The sequence below is a fragment of the Bufo gargarizans genome, chromosome 6, assembly GCF_014858855.1.
Source record: "Bufo gargarizans isolate SCDJY-AF-19 chromosome 6, ASM1485885v1, whole genome shotgun sequence".
Lineage (NCBI taxonomy): Eukaryota > Metazoa > Chordata > Amphibia > Anura > Bufonidae > Bufo > Bufo gargarizans.
Window position 1 is genome coordinate 99,355,616 of NC_058085.1, and position 22,142 is coordinate 99,377,757.

The window sequence follows — 22,142 nt, forward strand, 5'->3', positions numbered from 1 at the left end:
AAGAAATGAGTTGTAAATGAGTGGAGTGGTGGGAGGGTCAAAGCTCAGACCTCGGATGGTGCAGGAGCCAGGTAAGGGGGTGCCCTAAATAGGCTGGAGGCGGACCTCAGCCCCTCCCACAAATCCAGGCAAACTGCCTACACACACACTATATATATATATATATATATATATATATATATATATATATATATATATATATATATATATATATATATATATATATATATATATATATATATATATATATATATATATATATATTAGGGGTGCACCGAAATGAAAATTCTGGTCCGAAACCGAAAATTCAGGATACCCCTTGACCGAAACCGCCTTTTTGCCCAAATACTTTTAAAAGACCCCCCCACCCCATAATAGTGCCATCCACAGACCCCCCCACCTCATAACAGTGCCATCCACAGACCCCCACCCACCCCATAACAGTGCCATCCACAGACCCCCACCCACCCCATAACAGTGCCATCCACAGACCCCCACCCACCCCATAACAGTGCCATCCACAGACCCCCACCCACCCCATAACAGTGCCATCCACAGACCCCCACCCCATAACAGTGCCATCCACAGCCCCCCCCATTGTACAATTAATAGAAAACAGCGGGGAGGGACTAGGAGGAGGAGCTGGGGGGCGGTGCGTTCACTGTTCTCCGGCCCCCAGCTCCAGTAGTTATAAAATGTTGTACAATTAATAAGCATTCTATTCATGAGGCCCCCTCTGCAGTATTACATTCAATACAGCCACATCCTACTCACAGGGCTGTCATCTTAATGCTGGCCGGGCAGACGAGCGGCAGCGTCACAACTGACATCATGTGCCCGGCCTACTTTCTGAATGAAGGAGGCGGCGCAGGCATGTGACGTCAGTCGTGACGCTGCCGCTCGTCTGCCCGGCCGGCCAGCACAGCCCTATGAGTAGGATGTGGCTGTATTGAATGTAATACTGCAGAGGGGGCCTCATGAATAGAATGCTTATTAATTGCACACATTTTATAACTACTGGAGCTGGGGGCCGGAGAACAGTGAACGCACCGGCCCCCAGCTCCTCCTCCCAGTCCCTCCCCGCTATTTCCGTCCGATATGTAAAAATATCGGCAGAAACAGATTAGGTGCATTTTCGGCCGCCGAAATTTCGGTGCACCATATATATATTTTTTTTTTCGCTACTAGAATACCTTCCATTTGTTGATTAGAGTGTATGAAATGGTTTCTTCCCAAATAACTAATAGACCAGTGCACTAACAATTATGGTTTAGAACACTCGCGCATATATATACTTTTTTTTCAACATTTTTAGCATATTTTTTAAAGATGGATAGATAGATAGATAGATATATCTAGCTATCTCTATGCCGGAAGAAAAGAACGCAAGTGTGAAAGAGCCCTTAGAAGTTTAGAAGCAAATCTTAAAAATTATTCAGAAATTTTCAAAAACCCGCTTTTTAAAAAAGGACCAGTTCAGGTCTGAAGTCAGTTACTTTGTGAGGCTTACATAATAGAAGCCACCCAAAAATGACCCCACAAACTACACCCCTCAAAGTATTAAAAACCGATTTTATAAACTTTGTTAACCCTTTAGGTGTTCAACAAGAATGAATGGAAAATGGATACAATTTCAAAATGTTACTTTTTTGGCAGATTTTCCATTTTAATAATTTTTTTTACAGTTACAAAGCAAGTGTTAACAGCCAAACAACTCAATATTTATGGCTCCGATTCTGTAGTTTACAGAAACACCCCATATGTGGTCGTAAACCGCTGTACGGGCACACGGCAGGGTGCAGAAGGAAAGGAATGCCATACAGTTTTTGGAAGGCAGATTTTACTGAACTGGTTTTTTTGACACCATGTCCCATTTGAAGCCCCCCTGATGCACCCCTAGAGTAGAAACTCCAAAAAGTGACCCCATTTTAGAAACTACAGGATAGGGTGGCAGTATTGTTGGTACTAGTTTAGGGTACATATGATTTTTGGTTGCTCTATATTACACTTTTTGTGAGGCAAGGTAACAAGAAAAAGCTGTTTTGACACAGTTTTTATTTTTTGTTATTTACAACAGTCATCTGACAGGTTAGATTATGTGATATTTTTATAGACCAGGTTGTCACGGATGTGGCGATATATATATATATACAGACGTGGACAAAATTGTTGGTACCCTTTGGTCAATGAAAGAAAAAGTCACAATGGTCACAGAAATAACTTTAATCTGACAAAAGTAATAATAAATTAAAATTCTATAAATGTTAACCAATGAAAGTCAGACATTGTTTTTCAACCATGCTTCAACAGAATTATGTAAAAAAATAAACTCATGAAACAGGCATGGACAAAAATGATGGTACCCCTAACTTAATATTTTGTTGTGCAACCTTTTGAGGCAATCACTGCAATCAAACGCTTCCTGTAACTGTCAATGAGACATCTGCACCTCTCAGCAGGTATTTTGGCCCACTCCTCATGAGCAAACTGCTCCAGTTGTGTCCGGTTTGAAGGGTGCCTTTTCCAGACTGCATGTTTCAGCTCCTTCCAAAGATGCTCAATAGGATTGAGGTCAGGGCTCATAGAAGGCCACTTTAGAATAGTCCAATTTTTTCCTCTTAGCCATTCTTGGGTGTTTTTAGCGGTGTGTTTTGGGTCATTGTCCTGTTGCAAGACCCATGACCTGCGACTGAGACCAAGCTTTCTGACACTGGCTAGTACATTTCTCTCTAGAATTCCTTGATAGTCTTGAGATTTCATTGTACCCTGCACAGATTCAAGACACCCTGTGCCAGACGCAGCAAAGCAGCCCCAGAACATAACAGAGCCTCCTCCATGTTTCACAGTAGGGACAGTGTTCTTTTCTTGATATGCTTCATTTTTTCGTCTGTGAACATACAGCTGATGTGCCTTGGCAAAAACTTCGATTTTTGTCTCATCTGTCCACAGGACATTCTCCCAGAAGCTTTGTGGCTTGTCAACATGTAGTTTGGCATATTCCAGTCTTGCTTTTTTATGATTCGTTTTCAACAATGGTGTCCTCCTTGGTCGTCTCCCATGTAGTCCACTTTGGCTCAAACAACGACGGATGGTGCGATCTGACACTGATGTTCCTTGAGCATGAAGTTCACCTTGAATCTCTTTAGAAGTCTTTCTAGGCTCTTTTGTTACCATTCGGATTATCCGTCTCTTAGATTTGTCATCAATTTTCCTCCTGCGGCCACGTCCAGGGAGGTTGGCTACAGTCCCATGGATCTTAAACTTATGAATAATATGTGCAACTGTACTCACAGGAACATCTAGTTGCTTGGAGATGGTCTTATAGCCTTTACCTTTAACATGCTTGTCTATAATTTTCTTTCTGATCTCTTGAGACAGCTCTTTCCTTTGCTTCCTCTGGTCCATGTCGAGTGTGGTACACACCATATCACCAAACAACACAGTGATTACCTGGAGCCATATATATAGGCCCAATGGCTGATTACAAGGTTGTAGACACCTGTGATGCTAATTAGTGGACACACCTTGAATTAACATGTCCCTTTGGTCACATTATGTTCTGTGTTTTCTAGGGGTACCATCATTTTTGTCCATGCCTGTTTCATGAGTTTATTTTTTTACATAATTCTGTTGAAGCATGGTTGAAAAACAATGTCTGACTTTCATTGGTTAACATTTATAGAATTTTAATTTATTATTACTTTTGTCAGATTAAAGTTATTTCTGTGACCATTGTGACTTTTTCTTTCATTGACCAAAGAGTACCAACAATTTTGTCCACGTCTGTACATACATACACTTTTTTTATGTAAGTTTTGCACAATGATTATTTTTTTTGTTTCAAAAATGAAGGTTTTAGTGTTTCCATAGTCTGAGAGCCATAGTTTTTTCAGTTTTGGGGCGATTATCTTAGGTAGGGTAGGATTTTAGCGGGATGAGATGACTGATTGGCACTATTTTGGGGTGCGTATGACTTTTTGATCGCTTGCTATTACACTTTTTGTGATGTAAGGTGACAAAAAAAAAATTAGCCTTTTTTACGGTATTCACCTGAGGGGTTAGGTCATGTGATATTTTTAGAGAGCATGTTATTACGGACACGGCGACGCATACATAAATAAGTATACATATTAGGCAAGTTTTACACCATATCATTTTTGAAACAAAATTAAATAAAATAAAAAATTGTTCATTTAGCACAGTTTTTATTTTTTACGGTGTTCATCTGAGGGGTGTGGTCATGTGATATGTTTATAGAGCAGGTCGATACGGATGCGGCAATACCCAATATGTCTACTTTCCCCTATTTTTTTTTTTAACTTTATTTGGGGAAAATTACACTTTTGTTTATTTTTACTTGAAACAAATTTTTTTTGGGGGGGGGGGGGGGGCTTTATTTTCAACTTTTTTTTTTACTTTTTTGTCCCACTTTGGGGGTCTAATCCCTTTATCAATGCATTCCAATACTTCTGTATGGAAGTCAGCACTGATGCCTAAGGCAAGCATCGAGCATGGGTCACACACGTTAGTGTGAACTCTGCCTTATAGACCATACATGCTCCTCTTGAATTCTAGGAAGAAGGGATGCAAATGAGCTCTTAACAAGCTCTGCCTCTAATGCCACCAGATGTAAGGCATCCTACAAGTCAATGTTCAACCCTTTAAACAGGTATCGAGACATGACTGATATTAAATAAGCCAGCATCTCATCTGCAGACAGCTGTTTTAGGATGATGCCCCTCAGAATTCCAGAGAAGCATGTATGGCCTATAAGTCTCCTCACGCTGATTAAAGGAGCGCTCTGCCCCCAAATCCTGACCTAGGCCTCTCATCCAGTTAAGCCAGTACTCTCTGCACTAATGAGAGGCAATCACCCCAAAACAACTGTCTGCAGATTAGACTATTTTTGCGCAAATAAACTAGACCAGTCTAAGTTAAAAGCCATTAGAGGCCAGACTGATAACAATACGCCGAGTCTAATTCTGCTGTGAAACTTAAATACTTTTAAAGACAGCTGAATGAAATACATAATTTTACACCTAAAAACAGGCGAGATTGATAAATGTGCTCTAGTAAGCGGCAAAAACAATCAGGCGTACAGGCAACACTTGTCTTTTCTTTTGCGCCTCGTTTATTATCTTTTTTTTTGGTTCAGTCTGACCTCTAGCGACTTTTCAAATAAAATTGTTGCACAGCCCCATAAAAAAAGACTACCAAACGGAACTACACCACCCCTGGAGAGGAGTAGGGTTGGGAGATATACCTGTCTTGGTGGTATACCGCAGTATTAGGAAACAGCAATATCGCTGTTTCCTAATAACCGCAGTATTTTTTTATGTCATAGAAGCGGTCATGTGACCGCTTCAAAATATGCGTCCACAGCTGCCCGCCCCTGCATGATTGCATACAAGGAGTACAATTCCTGCCCGCAGCGGCCACCCCCCCAACTCACATAATGAAGTCCCCGCTCACCAACGTCTGACGTTGGAATTGGACGACGAGCGAGGTCGCCAAGCAGCGCAGGATCGAGTGGTGGGAACGTTTCTTACTCAGAGACCACGTCTGACCGCCACAGAGTTTACAACTTCTCCTGCGAGTGGAGAGAAAGACCCTAATATATATTACAGCCGGCCCCAACCAGAGTAAATAAAGGTGTAGGGTCTGTCCATGATGTGGCCCGATCTGACTCTTGCCTACTACTTCCTGCAAGCTGTACCGCACTACTGCACATTGAAATAGCAGGCATTAGGGAATGAGTCGTCACGAGTCCCTTCTCACTCCCCCATACATGACCAACAAGATGACATTGTTATATTGGGGGCCATCATATGTCAGTATAACGTCTCCTTGCGGCTGCCCCCATACAGTATAACATCTCCTTTTTTCTTCTTCTTATAAATGGGTAATTATCGTGATAAATTACCCAATATCGTTATCATGGGAATAGTTTTGATATTGCCAAACCCTAGAGGAGTAAAAAATAAGACTACATTTATTTTAAAAAATGAAATACTTCAGAAAGGCAAAAACCACAAAATACACCCACACTTTCAATTCTACGGGATCACTACTACTCTGTGATACTGGCTGCAAACAGCTGTCTCGCTACCTAGCTGTGTAGCCCTAGCCTAAAGGTTACTGTAGGGGCCAGTCTTGGCAGCACTGCTACATCTGGCTTCTGGATACACAGGTATAAGCGGTGTAGTGCTCCTAATCCTCGGCATAGGCGTTTAATGAAGCATCTGCAGCCGCCAATGCTGGGAGCCTTGGAGATTACTGCAATCAGAAGTCCTTTTACACGGCTGTGGTACCACAAGGATAGATGTATCTGAGGGCAGACTATAATGAAGCAAATCAGTGCCTCTCACTGGCGTCCCCGCTGTGAATGAGGGTCCAGTCTACACAGAGCAGGGGGTCATGCCGCCATACGCGCCAATACCAAAGTTTGCAGCCCTCATGCGGATTCACTCGAGAGCAGCCAACCTGCAGTCAGATAGCCCCTCTGTGCAGTCTTGGTTAGGCCGCGTTTACATCTCCGTTTTGGAGATCTGGCTGCCTGATCTGACAAATTGTCAGGGGGATTTCTTTTTGTAGGCCAACACCTTTACTAGACATGGTTGTCGTCCTTAGAGATATACCCACTGCTACTGTAATGTATGGCACCATGAATACTTTCTGCAGATCTCAGCATCCCGCACCTCAATAGACGTGGATGATGTACGTTGTGTACCTGTCAGTAAACCTGCCTCGGAGTAATTTCTTCATATTTATACGTTCTCACCCATTGCTATAAGGCCACATGCACACGTGGGAATTCGCTGCCCTGATGTGTTTGCAGCAAATCCAACGTGTAATTTAGTACCAGCCAAGTAGAGGAGATTTTTAAGATCTCTGCAACATGTTGCGGTGCGGGTGAAACCCACAGGACGTTCATTCTTTCGTATTGCCATGCAAAGGGTGAAATCTGCACTGAGAAATTGCCATAGAACACATTCCCATTTGCATGCTGTCTAAAGGGTGCGTCTACACAGCTGTCAAGCGACTAAAGATCAGGGCGGCCATAGGAATGATGGGGTTACAGTGAGACTTGCACGTTTAATAGGAATGCAACACACAAATTGCCAAAAATCCAGGGGTGTTGGATTTTCTTTTTTGAGATTAACGTCGCGGTCACAACAAACATGCAAGTGGTGCTGCAACCTCATTCCTTCTTAGGGCCACCACACTGATCTTTGGTCGCTTAACATCTGTGGTGGCCAGAATGGTCACGTAGATGTACCCTTTTTCAGATTCACTGCCTAGATCAGCCACTTTGCGTCCCATCTAGGCAGTGAATGGATCTCTATGGCATATTCACGGCTCAGCAGTTTTCATAGCTCTGATAGGCGCCAGCCTCCTCCTGTATCCAGAAACACGCTCATTGATAGATGAAGGTCCTATGGCGGTATAAAGCCTGTATACTGCGGATGCGCCATAAATAAAGTACAAGGAAGACGTCTTCTGTATGAACAGGATAGGTCGTCAGTTCCAATTTACCAGGCTCAACAGCACATTTAGCTGAATAAATGCATTTTAGTGGGTATATAATGACTCAAGGGGCAGGGATGGGTACATTCATGAATATACATTACACGTGGAAACACAGCCGGCAGCTCCAATAATTGGCTGAGCGATAATGAAAAGGACTGCGCGGCTTTAAAGTATTACTAAGTAATTTGCAAGATCTCAGGTTATATTTACACCTAGGATCGCATGCCTTCATTAAGGTCTTATAAATACACTTGAGAACAAAAGAAGCAGTAGGCACAGCGGTGGTACTGCCAAGATCCAAGAGCACGCAGGAAGAAAAGACGCCGAAACAAAGGAACATAATAAATGGCTTAAAGTTTCTACCGGTTACAATAGTCTACGCCACAATAATATAGCACCTGAACTTTCCTTAAAGAGGACCCGTCACCAGCAAGATCACCATTTAAGCAGGCACAATGGCTGGCACGGCGCGCCCAGCTCCATGTAATCATACCCTTTACTTTGTGATCTGTTGCTTCTTTCTGTTAAGGGGGAATTCCAGCATCATAAAACTCATGACCTATCCTCAGGATAGATCATCAATATCAGAAAGGTAGGGGGTCTGACTCCCGGCATCCCCACTGTACTGCTGTTTAAAGCGGCAGCCGTGCGGATGTCAGCTCGGCTTCCTCATGTTGTTGAGATGCAGGACAATAATTACAACTTTTTGTCCAAGTCACTAAAATGCAGGTGCTGGCAGAGAAAGTAGGAGGAGCAAGGGTGCCCAGAGTGGCCTGGGCCCATCATGTGTGCACTTAACTGCTCATTTGCATGTGGACATGCAGTAGAAGTAGACTGGTCTGGATATCCCCTGCGCCAGCCTCCTCCAGCAGTCCGTGCACAGCCCTCCACTAAAATCTACAGCAGATCATAACTTCATTCTTTATTGCAGAAAACTGGCATAAAGGAATATAAATATGCTGGGTATCCTTGCCCTGCCACCTGTTTGGTCACGCCCCCTTTGTGGAAAGTGGCAAGGACGGTGTGTAAATGCCACTTTGATTAAGTTTTGCCAGAAAAGTGTAGAGAGATGATAAATCTCCCACCGTCTCCAGAACGAAGCACTGGAGTGGCAAGTGAAAGGCTGAGCCACAAGACATTGGGGCAGACTTACTAATAGTGTGGCATTTTGCACCATCTAAGAATTCGAATCTGTCTTATTAGAGAAATGTACTATTCTACCACTGGGATCTTTATAAGTTTACTTGGAGTATTGTAAATCATGCCCCAGAATTACGCTAGATTTCTGCCCTTACCGCTGTAAGTAAAACGCACCACGTGCATGTAGCCATAGGCCACGTTCACATTTGTTTTTTTTCACAGATCCTTCACAGATGAAACACCGACTGATATACATCTATAGTGTACAACCTGCAAACCATGAGGCAGGAGAACCTTATTTTCTATCTACACAGTTTGTATGTCGGGGAGTGCAGAGCGGAGAAGGTTCACACAGAAAATTTTGGGCGCAGCCAGTTTTCAATGGGAGGCCATGGTGGACCCCTCACTAGCCACAGACGGAGCCTGCGCAGGGTTTAGCTCAGGTTAATGAAGCGAATCCTAGAGCGGATCTGCACGAAAACCCACTGCAGAAACTGCAGCGGTGTCAGTCGTTTATAAATGAAAGGACCCCTTGGTGCAAAAACCAGAGGAACACGACGTGATAAGGTGGATCTTGTTAATTCAGAGCAATAAAAAGACGTTTTTTTAGGTGAAGACAACCCCTTCATCAGGTAGACGGTTGCAACTGCTAACCTGATGAAAGGGTTGTCTTCCCCAAAAACTATTGTTTTCAGTACTCTGAAAAAAACAAAAAGATCCACCTTATCACATAGTGTTCGCCTCTGATTTTTGCGCCACGGGGTCCTTTCATTTTATCTGCACTTACTCTTCACTGAGAGTCTGCCACCCACCTCTGCATACCAGATAATTTTTGGGGATCATCACCCATACATGTCTACAATAGGATTGAGCCAACCAGGAGACTTAAGTTAGGCTCCATTTCACACGTCCGCAATTCTGTTCCGCATTTTGCGGAACGGAATTGCGGACCCATTCATTTCTATGGGGCCACACTATATGCTGTCCGGATCCGCACTTCCAGGTCCGCAATTCCGTTCCCGAAAAAAAAATAAAAAATAGAACATGTCCTATTCTTGTCCGCAATTGCAGACAAGATCAGGCATTTTCTATTATAGTGCCGGCGATGTGCGGTCTGCAAAATGCGAAACACACATTGCCGGTGTCCGTGTTTTGCGGATCAGCGGATCTGCAAAACACATATGGATGTGTGAATGGACCCTTAATCGCATTGTACTAGACATATTTACCCTATGGTGCGCCTTTGTCCTCTGTATTTACAGCGAATTTGCCTTCTATTTGTGACGTTTATGCAGCAGATTATGTCACAGACAAAACCCTCCATGTGAATCAACCACAAACCAGGTCGGTGTTTGGACTGGAGCAGGTACTGCCACCTGCACTCTTGTCATTCCAAATATTACTTTGACCATTACATTCCCTGTTGAAATAAATCGCCAAATGATAAAGTGAAGAGTCACGTATTTTAGAAAATTTCAACCCATCCCCGACATGGGAAATTAAATGGGTGTGGGGTTGTGCTGTAATGCAGGACATGGCAGGCAGAGGGGGTCATTTATTAAGACTGGTCTTAATAACCCCTATAGCTGGCAGTGAATCTGCCAAAGTTAAGAGGAGGCGCCGGCCTCTACATAACTTCGGCGCATCTACCGCCAGTCTATCTACACCAGCTTCCTTGCTGGCTTACATTTACACCATTTCCTATGCCAAAAACAAGCATAGAAAATGTCGGCCAGCCCACCCCCTGACCTGCCCTCTTTTTAAACTTGGTGTGAGTGCAGAAAAGTCGCCAATTGAGGCATAACCTTTGCACAGAGTCTTTATCCTGTAGATCAGTGGGAGACACTCAGACACTCACTAGTCAGTAAGCGTTGGCAATTAACCCACTTTAAAGGGTTTATCCGGTTGCATAATGAATTTGTATCTCCTCTGACTCCTCCGTGCATATTTTGCCCCACATGCCTGTTAGGTCAGCACTTTCCATCCTCTTCTCTGCATCACTGTATCCTGGCAGGAAGCTTACATGCAGAACTTCCTGTTTCCATCAATTTAACAGGGCTTACTCTGCCTTACATGGAGAAGGGAGGTGTAGGGAGTGCGATGGGAACAGTGCGGCAGCGCTGCAAGCGCTGAGAAACAGAGCAAAGCATGACAGGTTTGGTTAGAAAACCCAGCAGGAAGCTGATGGAAACAGGAAGTTCTGCATGTAAACAACCTGCCAGGATGCAGTGAGGCTGAGAACAGGGAAGGAAACTGCTGACCTGAAAACAGGTATGTAAAGCTGAAGCAAAAATATGCAGTGTTTGGAGGACTCTGCAGATATAAAACTATTAAATTAAAGAACTATTTCTGCTGTTATGTAAACAAAAACAAACAAACCCGATCATTGTACGCACCATCTCTGTAAGGCTACGTTCACATTCGTTTACAAATTACATTTGGGGCTTCTGTTGCAGATTCCATTAAAAACAGAGGGAAAAAGCTAGCTCCTGAACAGAAACTGAACAGACCACATTATAGTCAATGGGATCTGTTTGGCTACGTTCGGGTCAGTTATATGCCGTACTAGTGGAGGAGAACAATAATGCTGATGTGAACACAGCCTAAAAGGTTCATGCACACGACCACATTTTTTCCGTTCCGTTTTATTACAGCTCCGTATGCGAAACCACTCACTTCAGTTGGTCTGCAAAAAACTGAAATTACTCAGTGGGCATTCAGTTTCCATATGTCCAATTCTTGCTACAATGGATCCGCAAAAAAGTATGCAATATGGATGTCACAGGATGTATTTTTTTTTGCTCTAAGGGCTGATGCACATGACGGTATGGACAATGTTTTGCGGTCTGCAAAACACGTATACACAAAAAATACGAATGACATCCATGTGCATTTCGTATTTTGCAGAACAGAAAAGCTGGCCCCTAATAGCACAGTCTTATCCTTGTCTAGGATCTATTTTTTAGCGGAATGGACATACGGAAACGGGATGCATACGTTTTTTGTGGCCCCATTGAAGCGCATGGTTCTGCATACAGGCAGCAAAACAAACAAACAAAAAAAAAAAGACACTGAAACATTATACATTTGTGTGCATGAGCCCTAAGGGTTATTTAACAAGAGAAAGTCCTCCATCCAGGTGCGGTCAATTTTTATAATGAATAGCATCCGGGCTGAAAATGGACCCATTCATTTTAATGGGTATATACACATGAGCGTTGTTTTTCATTGTCCATCTGTCTGTTCAGGAAAAAAAAAAATATTATAAATCAGCATGTTGTATCCTCATCCATTTTTCATGCAGGACTGGTCCATTCAAATCAATTGGTCTGTGAAAAAAACTGAAGGTCTGTCCATTTATCACCGATTATCACTAGATCTGTTATTCTCAAGTTTTTCTTTACGTGCATGAAAAACACAAAAATTGATGGCATCCACATGGTAAGGCCTCATGCACCCGACTGTTCCGCAAATTGCGGACCGCAAAAAACGGAACGGGCGGCCCAATGTAGAAATGCCTATTCTTGTCTGCAAAACGGACACGAATAGGACATGCTATTTGTTTTGCGGGGCCACGGAACGGAGCAAAGGACAGGGAGAGCACACAGAGTGCTGTCCGCATCTTTTGCAGCCACATTGAAGTGAATGGGTTCGCACCCGAGCCACAAAAACTGCGGCTCGGATGCGGACCCGAAAAACAGTCGTGTGCATGAGGTCTAAAAAGCATGAACTTTTCAGAAAGCACTGATGCAAACTAAAGGAAAAAGGAGGCAAAAAACATCAGTTTTTCACGCCAGAACTCTGCCCAGTTCTGTATCGCTCATGTAAAATAAGCCTAAGGTGCGTCAGAAAATCGGTTCAATTCATCTGAAAGGAGCCGTTTAGACGGCAAACACATGATTTCTGCAGTGTATGACGTCACCCTATAGATACGGTATGATATAGTCTGGCCCAGATGCCACTGATTTGCATGTGGTAAATCCTCTGCATTATATAGAACCAGCAAAGTGGATGACATTTTTATAAAACACTCTGTGGGGGGGAAGCTGCAAAAATTGACTTGTGGGGAAGAATTTAGGGTATATCTACGCAGCGACATTCCTCATGCAACTACCGGCATTTGTCGAAGTAATGTCATGTGACTTTTTTATAATGACAGTCCAAGGTGTCACACTGACATGCAACATAACAGTCGGACAAAGAGCCATCCAAGTTTTGTGAGACTGTCATGTCTCAGTACGTCGCAGGTGACAGTGCGGCACCACAGACTATCATAGCACATACACTCACCTAAAGAATTATTAGGAACACCATACTAATACGGTGTTGGACCCCCTTTTGCCTTCAGAACTGCCTTAATTCTACGTGGCATTGATTAAACAAGGTGCTGATAGCATTCTTTAGAAATGTTGGCCCATATTGATAGGATAGCATCTTGCAGTTGGAGATTTGAGGGATGCACATCCAGGGCACGAAGCTCCCGTTCCACCACATCCCAAAGATGCTCTATTGGGTTGAGATCTGGTGACTGTGGGGGCCATTTTAGTACAGTGAACTCATTATCATGTTCAAAGAAACCAATTTGAAATGATTCGAGCTTTGTGACATGGTGCATTATCCTGCTGGAAGTAGCCATCAGAGGATGGGTACATGGTGGTCATGAAGGGATGGACATGGTCAGAAACAATGCTCAGGTAGCCCGTGGCATTTAAACGATGGCCAATTGGCACTAAGGGCCTAAAGTGTGCCCAGAAAACATCCCCCACACCATTACACCACCACCACCAGCCTGCACAGTGGTAACAAGGCATGACGGATACAGGTTCTCATTCTGTTTACGCCAAATTCGGACTCTACCATTTGAATGTCTCAACAGAAATCGAGACTCATCAGACCAGGCAACATTTTTCCAGTCTTCAACAGTCCAATTTTGGTGAGCTCGTGCAAATTGTAGCCTCTTTTTCCTATTTGTAGTGGAGATGAGTGGTACCCGTGGGGTCTTCTGCTGTTGTAGCCCACCTTTCTTTCCCATTCTGACATTCAGTTTGGAGTTCAGGAGATTGTCTTGACCAGGACCACAACCCTACATGCATTGAAGCAACTGCCATGTGATTGGTTGACTAGATAATCGCATTAATGAGAAATAGAACAGGTGTTCCTAATAATTCTTTAGGCGAGTGTGTTGCAGTGTAGTTATACCCTATTGTCGCACTATAAGTAGGGGTGCACCGAAATGAAAATTCTGGTCCGAAACCGAAAATTCAGGATGCCCTTGACCGAAAACCGAAACTGCCTTTTTGCCCAAATACTTTTAAAATACTTTTTTTAAAGTAAAAAAAAAAGGAAAGTGAATTAAAATATAAAGTTAAACAGATACATAGATATTATACACACAATGCCACCCAAAGTGGTTATTTAAAAAAAAAAAATTCACTCTTCCCCTCCCTCCCTTGTCACTCTCATTCTACCCCCCCTCCCTTGTCACTCTCATTCTACCCCCCCCCCTCCCTTGTCACTCTCATTCTACCCCCCCCCTCCCTTGTCACTCTCATTCTACCCCCCCCCTCCCTTGTCACTCTCATTCTACCCCCCCCCCTCCCTTGTCACTCTCATTCTACCCCCCCCCCTCCCTTGTCACTCTCATTCTACCCCCCCCTCTCCCTTGTCACTCTCATTCTACCCCCCCCTCTCCCTTGTCACTCTCATTCTATCTACCCCCCCTCTCCCTTGTCACTCTCATTCTACCCCCCCCTCTCCCTTGTCACTCTCATTCTACCCCCCCCTCTCCCTTGTCACTCTCATTCTACCCCCCCCTCTCCCTTGTCACTCTCATTCTAACCCCCCCCTCTCCCTTGTCACTCTCATTCTACCCCCCCCTCCCTTGTCACTCTCATTCTACCCCCCCCCCTCCCTTGTCACTCTCATTCTACCCCCCCCCCCTCCCTTGTCACTCTCATTCTACCCCCCCCCTCCCTTGTCACTCTCATTCTACCCCCCCTCCCTTGTCACTCTCATTCTACCCCCCCCCTCCCTTGTCACTCTCATTCTACCCCCCCCCTCCCTTGTCACTCTCATTCTACCCCCCCCCTCCCTTGTCACTCTCATTCTACCCCCCCCTCCCTTGTCACTCTCATTCTACCCCCCCTCCCTTGTCACTCTCATTCTACCCCCCCCTCCCTTGTCACTCTCATTCTACCCCCCCCCTCCCTTGTCACTCATTTTACACCCCCCCCCCTTGTCACTCATTTTACACACCCCCTTGTCACTCATTTTACACACCCCCTTGTCACTCATTTTACACCCCCCCCCCCTCCCCCGTCACCTCTAGTGTAGCCTGTGTAGCGTGGCCGAGCTCTGTTCGGTCCGCGGTACAGGAGCATTTGTTTCTTGTACCCGGCCGGACTGAAAGGAAGTGCACACTAAGTGAGCACTTCCTGTCAGTCCGGCCGGGTACAGGAAACAAAAGCTCCTGTACCGCGGAACGAACAGAGCTCGGCCACGCTACACTAACAACAGCAGTAGCACAGAGCAGACACAGCAGGCTGCGCAGCACTGAGCCGGAGATTCTTTAGAGCGGCAAGCGTTTAGGAGGCACAGCATGAGGGGCGCCGCCGGCCGCCCGAACGTATATAACCAACCATATTTTCTGCCGATATGTACCAATATCGGCCGAAATGGATTAGGCCCATTTTCGGCCGATATTTTCGGCCGCCGGAATTTCGGTGCACCCCTAACTATAAGTGCAGTTGTGTAACTGCACCCTTAGGTCTGCAGAATGCGAATTTATAAGGCTACTTTCACACTAGCGTTGTTTGAATCCGGCGTGCAATTCAGTCGCCGGAACTGCCCGTGGGATCCGGAAAAACGTGTGAAAACGGATTACATTTGAATCCTGATCAGGGTTTTGATCACAATGAAAAAAATGCATTGGAAAAAACGGATCCGCCATTTATGGACTAACTTTTTTTTCACATTTTTCGTGTTCAACATGCAAAAGCCGGATCCGGTTTGACTGAACACACGGCGCCAGATCCGTCAGAAATGCAAGTCAATGGGAAAAAGGCCAGATCCGGCATTCAGTCAAAGTGTTCCGGTTCCGCTAGGATATGCCACCAGTGGCCGGAGGTAAAAATACAACATGCTACGGTTTTCTGAAAAGCCTGATCAGTCAAAAGGACTGCACTGAAGACATCCTGAACGGATTGATCTCCATTCAGAATGTATGGGGATATACCTGATCAGTTATTTTCGGGATTTGAGCCCCTAGGATGGAACTCAGCGCCGGAAAAGAAAAACGCTAGTGTGAAAGTAGACTAAGGTGGGTCTCCACCATCACACTGTAGAAGGTACGTTTATGTGTAAACCCTACATCTACACAGACATTTAAGGGGTTCTGCAGTTTGTTTAAATTGATGATCTATCCTCTGGATAGATCATCAGCATCTGATCGGCGGGGGTCCGACACCCTGGACCTCCGCCGATCAGCTGTTTGAGCACAGCGGCCTTTTCACAGTTTACCGCAGGCCCAGTGACGTCACGACTAGTATCAACTGGCCTGGGCGGGGCTAAGCTCCATTCAAGTGAACAGAGCTTAGCCCCGCCCAGGCCAGTTGATACTAATCATGACGTCACTGGGCCTGCAGTAAACAGCAAGAAGGCCACGGCGCTGCTGGAGCGTCGCTGCCTTCTGAAACAGCTGATGGGTCCAGGGTGTCGGACCCCTGCCGATCAGATGCTGACGATCTATCCAGAGGATAGATCATCAGTTTAAACAAACTGCAGAACCCCTTTAAATACAGTGGAAAAAGTCAGCTGGATCTGAAACAAAATCTGCATTATATGGGGTTGTCTCATCTTAGACATCGGTGGTGTATCGCTAGGATATGCCACCAATCTCCAGAATGAAACCCCCCAAAGTGAGTGGAGAGCAGCCACATATGCACTTCCATAAAAATGAATGCAGAGCAGCTGGGCATGCACAGTCTCTCCTTCACTTTTAGGGGCCCATTCTGTAGGACCTGCACGTATCTGACACTGCTAGAATGTCCTAGCAATATGCCACCAATGTCCAAGAGGAGACAACCCCTTCACTGCAAGAAACGCTCCTCATTGGAGATAGCTTAGGGATTTTGCCCTCTCCACTGCAAAGGGTGATATTAACGATGTGGTTCTGCCACACCAAATTACACATCGCCATGTGTGAACGTACCCTAAAAGAACCAGACACTAAAAGACTACATCAAAAGTGATCAGCCTCTCCACATTTGTGATTTCAAGTCAGGACGTTCACAGGAACAATGGCCGTAGCCACCAATACCATTCTTCAGAGCCCCTTTAGGAAATGGTGACCTGATACTGTGGGTCCCCGCTTGCTTCCAGTACTGATCAGGCTTTGCGATCAGAGAAAACACTGGAATGTACAGTCTGGAGAGGAAGAACCGCTACCAAAAACCTTCAGAGAATCAAAAGGACAAGACTTCCTATGTATAAAAGCCAAGCACTGGGAGGGAGCGGGGAGCGCTCTGGGCTGACATTTCTGGCTCAACGGGGAGCTTTCCCACATAACAAGCTATTGATTGCTGGACGAATGCCTGAAACCAGCACTGGAACATGGAAGATGCAACCTGAAGAGCTAGGGGGCTATTCACACAAGCATATTCATGACGCAATACTCACGGTATCGCAGATCCCTCTGGTCAGGCCACAACATGTGTAACAAACACAGATGGATAATATATCCAGCAAGTCAATTGATGTGGTCAAAATTAATGAAAAATACAATGCTGGGAATTGCAACCAGAATCTTCCATCATCCTACATGATAATCCTCCAAAACTTCATCTTGTCACAGGACAAAGACCCCAAATATACAAGTCATAGGGTATGTTCAAAGGGGGTGGGGGGAATCTAACATGTATCTTCAGTGGAAATAGCACCAGAAGTCAGACCCTCTGATGTCTCACGCTGTGGATTCAGCCACCTACCGTGGCTTCCTGAAAACTGGATGTCGACATGGATTTCCATTAAAATCAATGCAATGTTTATTCGTTTGTGGTGGATTTTGGAATGGAAAATGAGCAGAAATTTGCATTAAAAAGTACCATGTGAATATACCCATAAAGAACCATCTACAGGGAAAAGAGCTGCAACCATTTCTACAATATGCACGGGCCCCTACAGAGCCCCAAAACCATCACAAAGTGGTAATGGCGCCGCAACCGGTTCCTGGGATGAACCAACAGGCTCTTAGGCCACGTTCATACAGCTCAGGTGAAGAACGCTATTTCAGGCTGCTGCCACACATCGTGCCACATTTTGGGGCCGCAATAAAAAATAAAAAAAAACTGAAGTGGGCAGTTTTTGAAACATATCCACGTTAATGCCGAGTTTCCCTCCACTAAAGAGAAAAAAAAAGGAAGCCAGACACTTAAAAAAGGTCACAAAAAAAAGGGGTCAAGCAACAATTTTACGGCGTAAAAATGTTACAAAATAGCCCCCACGGTTTTAAAACGCAATTCTTTTACCACAACATGTCAACCCACACTAAGGATTCATTCACATTTGCGTCATGGCTTCCAATTAGAACATTTGGTCCCGGCCAGTAGATAAAGGGCACATATAGCGTCCATGTTTACGGTTCAAACACACGGTAATGAAATGTTCTCCTGAAAAATACACATTTCCACAGTTTCTCCTTCAATATATTTTTGTTGATATTATATAGTTAGCTAATGGCACAAAAGGTTTGTGGGCTCAGAAATTAGACCGTTACTCGCAGTAAGAAAAATTGGCCTGGTTAACTGACTAAGATCTTGTATTTAAAGGGGTTCCGCACTTTCATTTAACTGATGATTTATCCTCTGGACAGATCATCAGCTTCTGGTCGGTGGGGGTCAGGACTAGTATCAACTAAAGTGGTCGGGGCTAAGCTCCATTCAAGTGAACAGAGCTTAGCTCCGCCCACGCTAGTTGATACTAGTCGTGACGTCACTGGACCGGAGGTAAACAGTGAGAAGGCCGCAGGTGTCGGACCCCCACCAACCAGAAGCTGATGATCTGTCCAGAGGATAGATCATCAGTTAAATAAAAGTGCAGAACCCCTTTAACAGCTTCAGTGCATGCTGATGAGGCCTGAATATTCATGAGCTCCTGATTTTCTCCACCCCTGCTGCTAATTCAGTTGGAAAAAAAAAAAAAAAAAGGCAGTGGGCGGAGTAAACCAGAAGCTCGGCCTGCGCTGAAGCTGCCAGGACTCTACTGGGCAACTTATAAAAAGGTCTACATGGGAATGACTACACAGACGTAGAATTAGAGAACATGTGCTGGGGATACAATCAGCCACAGATGAGAAAGAGGTAGGTGCACTACATACCAGACACTTTAAGGAAATTGTACAAGTAGCTCTATCATTTTTTTCTCTAAACAGTTATCATCGTTCCATTGTTTTTATAATCATGTTTGTTTTTAAACAGTATATAATTTTATCTTCCCATATTGGACTGTACTTACCTGATACCTGCTCTCCCTTAGATAAGTCATCCTATCTGATCCCTTTAAGAATGAGCTTCCACTGAGGGACCACAATCTATCTGCTGAATAAGGCTACTTTCACACTTGCGTTCGGGGCTCTGCTTGCGAGTTCCGTTTAAAGGCTCTCACAAGTGGCCCCGAACGGATCCGTCCAGCCCTAATGCATACTGAGTGGATGCGGATCCGCTCAGAATGCCTCAGTCTGGCAGCATTTGTCCTCCGCTCAGCAGGCGGACACCCGAAAGCTGCTTGCAGCGTTCGGGTGTCCGCCTGGCCGTGCGGAGGCAAACTGATCCGTCCAGAGTTACAATGTAAGTCAATGGGGACGGATCCGTTTGAATTTGACACAATATGGCTCAATTTTCAAACGGATCCGTCCCCCATTGACTTTCAATGTAAAGTCTGGACGGATTATCTAAAATATAATTTTCTAAAATATTACGCAGACGGATCCGTTCTGAACGGATCCCATCGTTTGCATTATAGGAGCGGATCCGTCTGGGCAGACCCCAGACGGATCCGCTCTGAACGCAAGTGTGAAAGTAGCCTAAGACGGAGAACACCTACTCTAATGATGGTTCCTCAGGATAGGTCATCAATATGTCGGAGGTCAGGCAACGATCAGCTGTATGAGGAGACGGCAAAATATTTATCCCATACAGCGAATGGTGTAATGTAAAAAGACTATTTGACATTTTTTTGCTTCACTTATCAAAAAAAAGTTATAAAACGTGATTAAAAGTCACACATACTCCAGAATGAATGGAAAAAAAATAAAAAAAATAAATAAAATTTATATATATATATATATATATATATATATATATATATATATATATATATATATATACATACATACATACACACACATACATACACACACAAAATTATTTTCATTTTTTTCATTATTAAAACCCAATAAAAACTAAGTGTCGTACCTTGTTAACCGTACTGGGCAGGAGAATGAAGGGCACAGGTCAGACAAAACCTGTAAAACTGTGGTGGAACCGAATTTTTTTTTTTCCAATTCCACCCCATTTGGAATGTCATCGTTCCCCCCCCCCCCCGCTTCCCACTCCACTACACTGTATGTCATTAAGTGCTGCTATTAGAAATTACAACTTGTCCTGAAACCCCCCCTAAAAAAAAAAAAAAAAAAGTTTTGGCTCCTGAAGGGGTTAAGGGCCCATCCGCCAAGTCAGCCTCAAAAGCACAAATGCGTGAAGACTGCCCTAAAAGCTTACAGTAATAAATCCACCCCTGACATGCTGGAGCCTACTGCATGCAAGGTCAGCACACCCACCAGTACGGTTCTGGGGGGCGGGCGCAGTATATACAGAATATGCCGGGGAGGAACAGGAATCCAGGCCTGACATTCACATTCAGGTCCAGATTAGGGCCAATGTCCTGATTAGCGATGAGCTGCATAATGGATCCGTCCCCCTCATAACGGAAACGGGACGGATCCATTATGCAGCCCATAGACTTCTATTATGAATAAAGGAATGCCTCTAAAGGCATTTCGCCATAGAATCATGTTATGGTCCGTGGTAACGGAATCCATAACGCAATTCTGCTTTTACCAGTAAGCGAATCGCAAACTAATTTCATAAGCGGAAATTCTCTCATCGCTACTGATGAATGAATGAGACCACTAAATATCTATCTCTTAACGGGAACAAAACAAACAGGCGGAAAAAAAAAACAAAAAAAAAAAAAAAACACACCACACACCTCTGAAGATCCAGGCACCACCCTCACAAGCACCTGACCTACAACTCCCATCATCACCTTGACCTTGGAGCCATGCGGGCTGTTCAGCAGGGGGAAAGCCAACCCGTGACAGCGGCCTGACAGGTAATAAATCGGAAACCAATGCGCTCCTCGTTAGTGGCCGGAGCCTGCGTCCCCTGCATGGGCCTCACTGCAGATCCTCAGGACAAGCCTGCAGGGCAGAGTGAGCACCCTATCCATCTCCTCCATACTGGACCAGGCCCACAGCACCCAGATGGGTCAGAACCATCATCAGACCATATCAGACTGAGTGACATGCTGGGTAATGGTGCATTAGGGATGATGGGAGGGATGATCCATACAATCATCCAAAGTGAAAACCAATAGTGAATGTCCCTCATCAGAGCTGACGGTGCCAGGCTCACTGCCAGCTATATATATTATATATTATCAGATCAGACATGTCTGCTATCTAGACTTACAGCGGAGATGTAAGGGTTAATCTGAGAGCCATGACACAGACGTCCCCGCCCCCACATACACTTACCTAGCAGAATACATATCTATATGTAATCTACACACATATCTACAGTGCACAGTACATGTAACCGCATATACATACGCAGCAGTAAAACGCAGCAATACGCCATCACCCAATGTAAACTAGCCGTTACAACGACCTACCTGGAGAGATGATGTCGCACCCTGCCCACAGACCTGCGGGCACAGAGCGGCACACACCTGTTCCCTCCCCGCCACCCGCAGCGACGCCCAGAGCTGCGCCTCACCTCAGGAAGCTCTCGTAAACACCACGGCGATGGCGACCACTCAGCAACCCACCGGCGCTGTGATTTTTAGATTTTTTTCCTCACGGTGCGGTGCCGGAGCGGCAGCTGTAACCCCGAGAACTGACAGAAAACGGCTCCGCCCTCTGCGCGTCTTTAAATCTCCCTGTTACGCGGCCTCCTATTGGCCGCCTGTGACAGCTTCTCTGGGCGGTGAGAGCGCGGCGCTGATTGGCTGGCGGGCGCTGTAGTCATTTCCATGTGTTCCCGGGATGATGATGATGAGGGTGTATAGGAGAGGGGCCTCAGCCTCACTGTACTCTATGGCGCCACACTAGGAGTCGTGTGGCATGCAGAAGCTGATGAGTAGCGCCTGACTGAGAATTGACGCGTTTTCCAGGCTGATGCAGATTTCAAAGTACA

At 44.9% G+C, this 22,142-nt stretch overlaps 1 protein-coding gene across 2 annotated transcripts in view; it reads right to left on the minus strand.

The window, feature by feature from the left end:
* NDRG3 (NDRG family member 3) overlaps positions 1–21,875 on the minus strand; it is a 72,739-nt gene extending 50,864 nt beyond the window's left edge. For both annotated transcript variants that reach the window (XM_044296237.1, XM_044296236.1), the window contains exon 1: positions 21,723–21,875. The gene's annotated coding sequence lies outside the window, so the exon portion shown is untranslated. The remainder of the gene's footprint in view (positions 1–21,722) is intronic.
* Between the last annotated feature and the right edge of the window lie 267 nt (positions 21,876–22,142).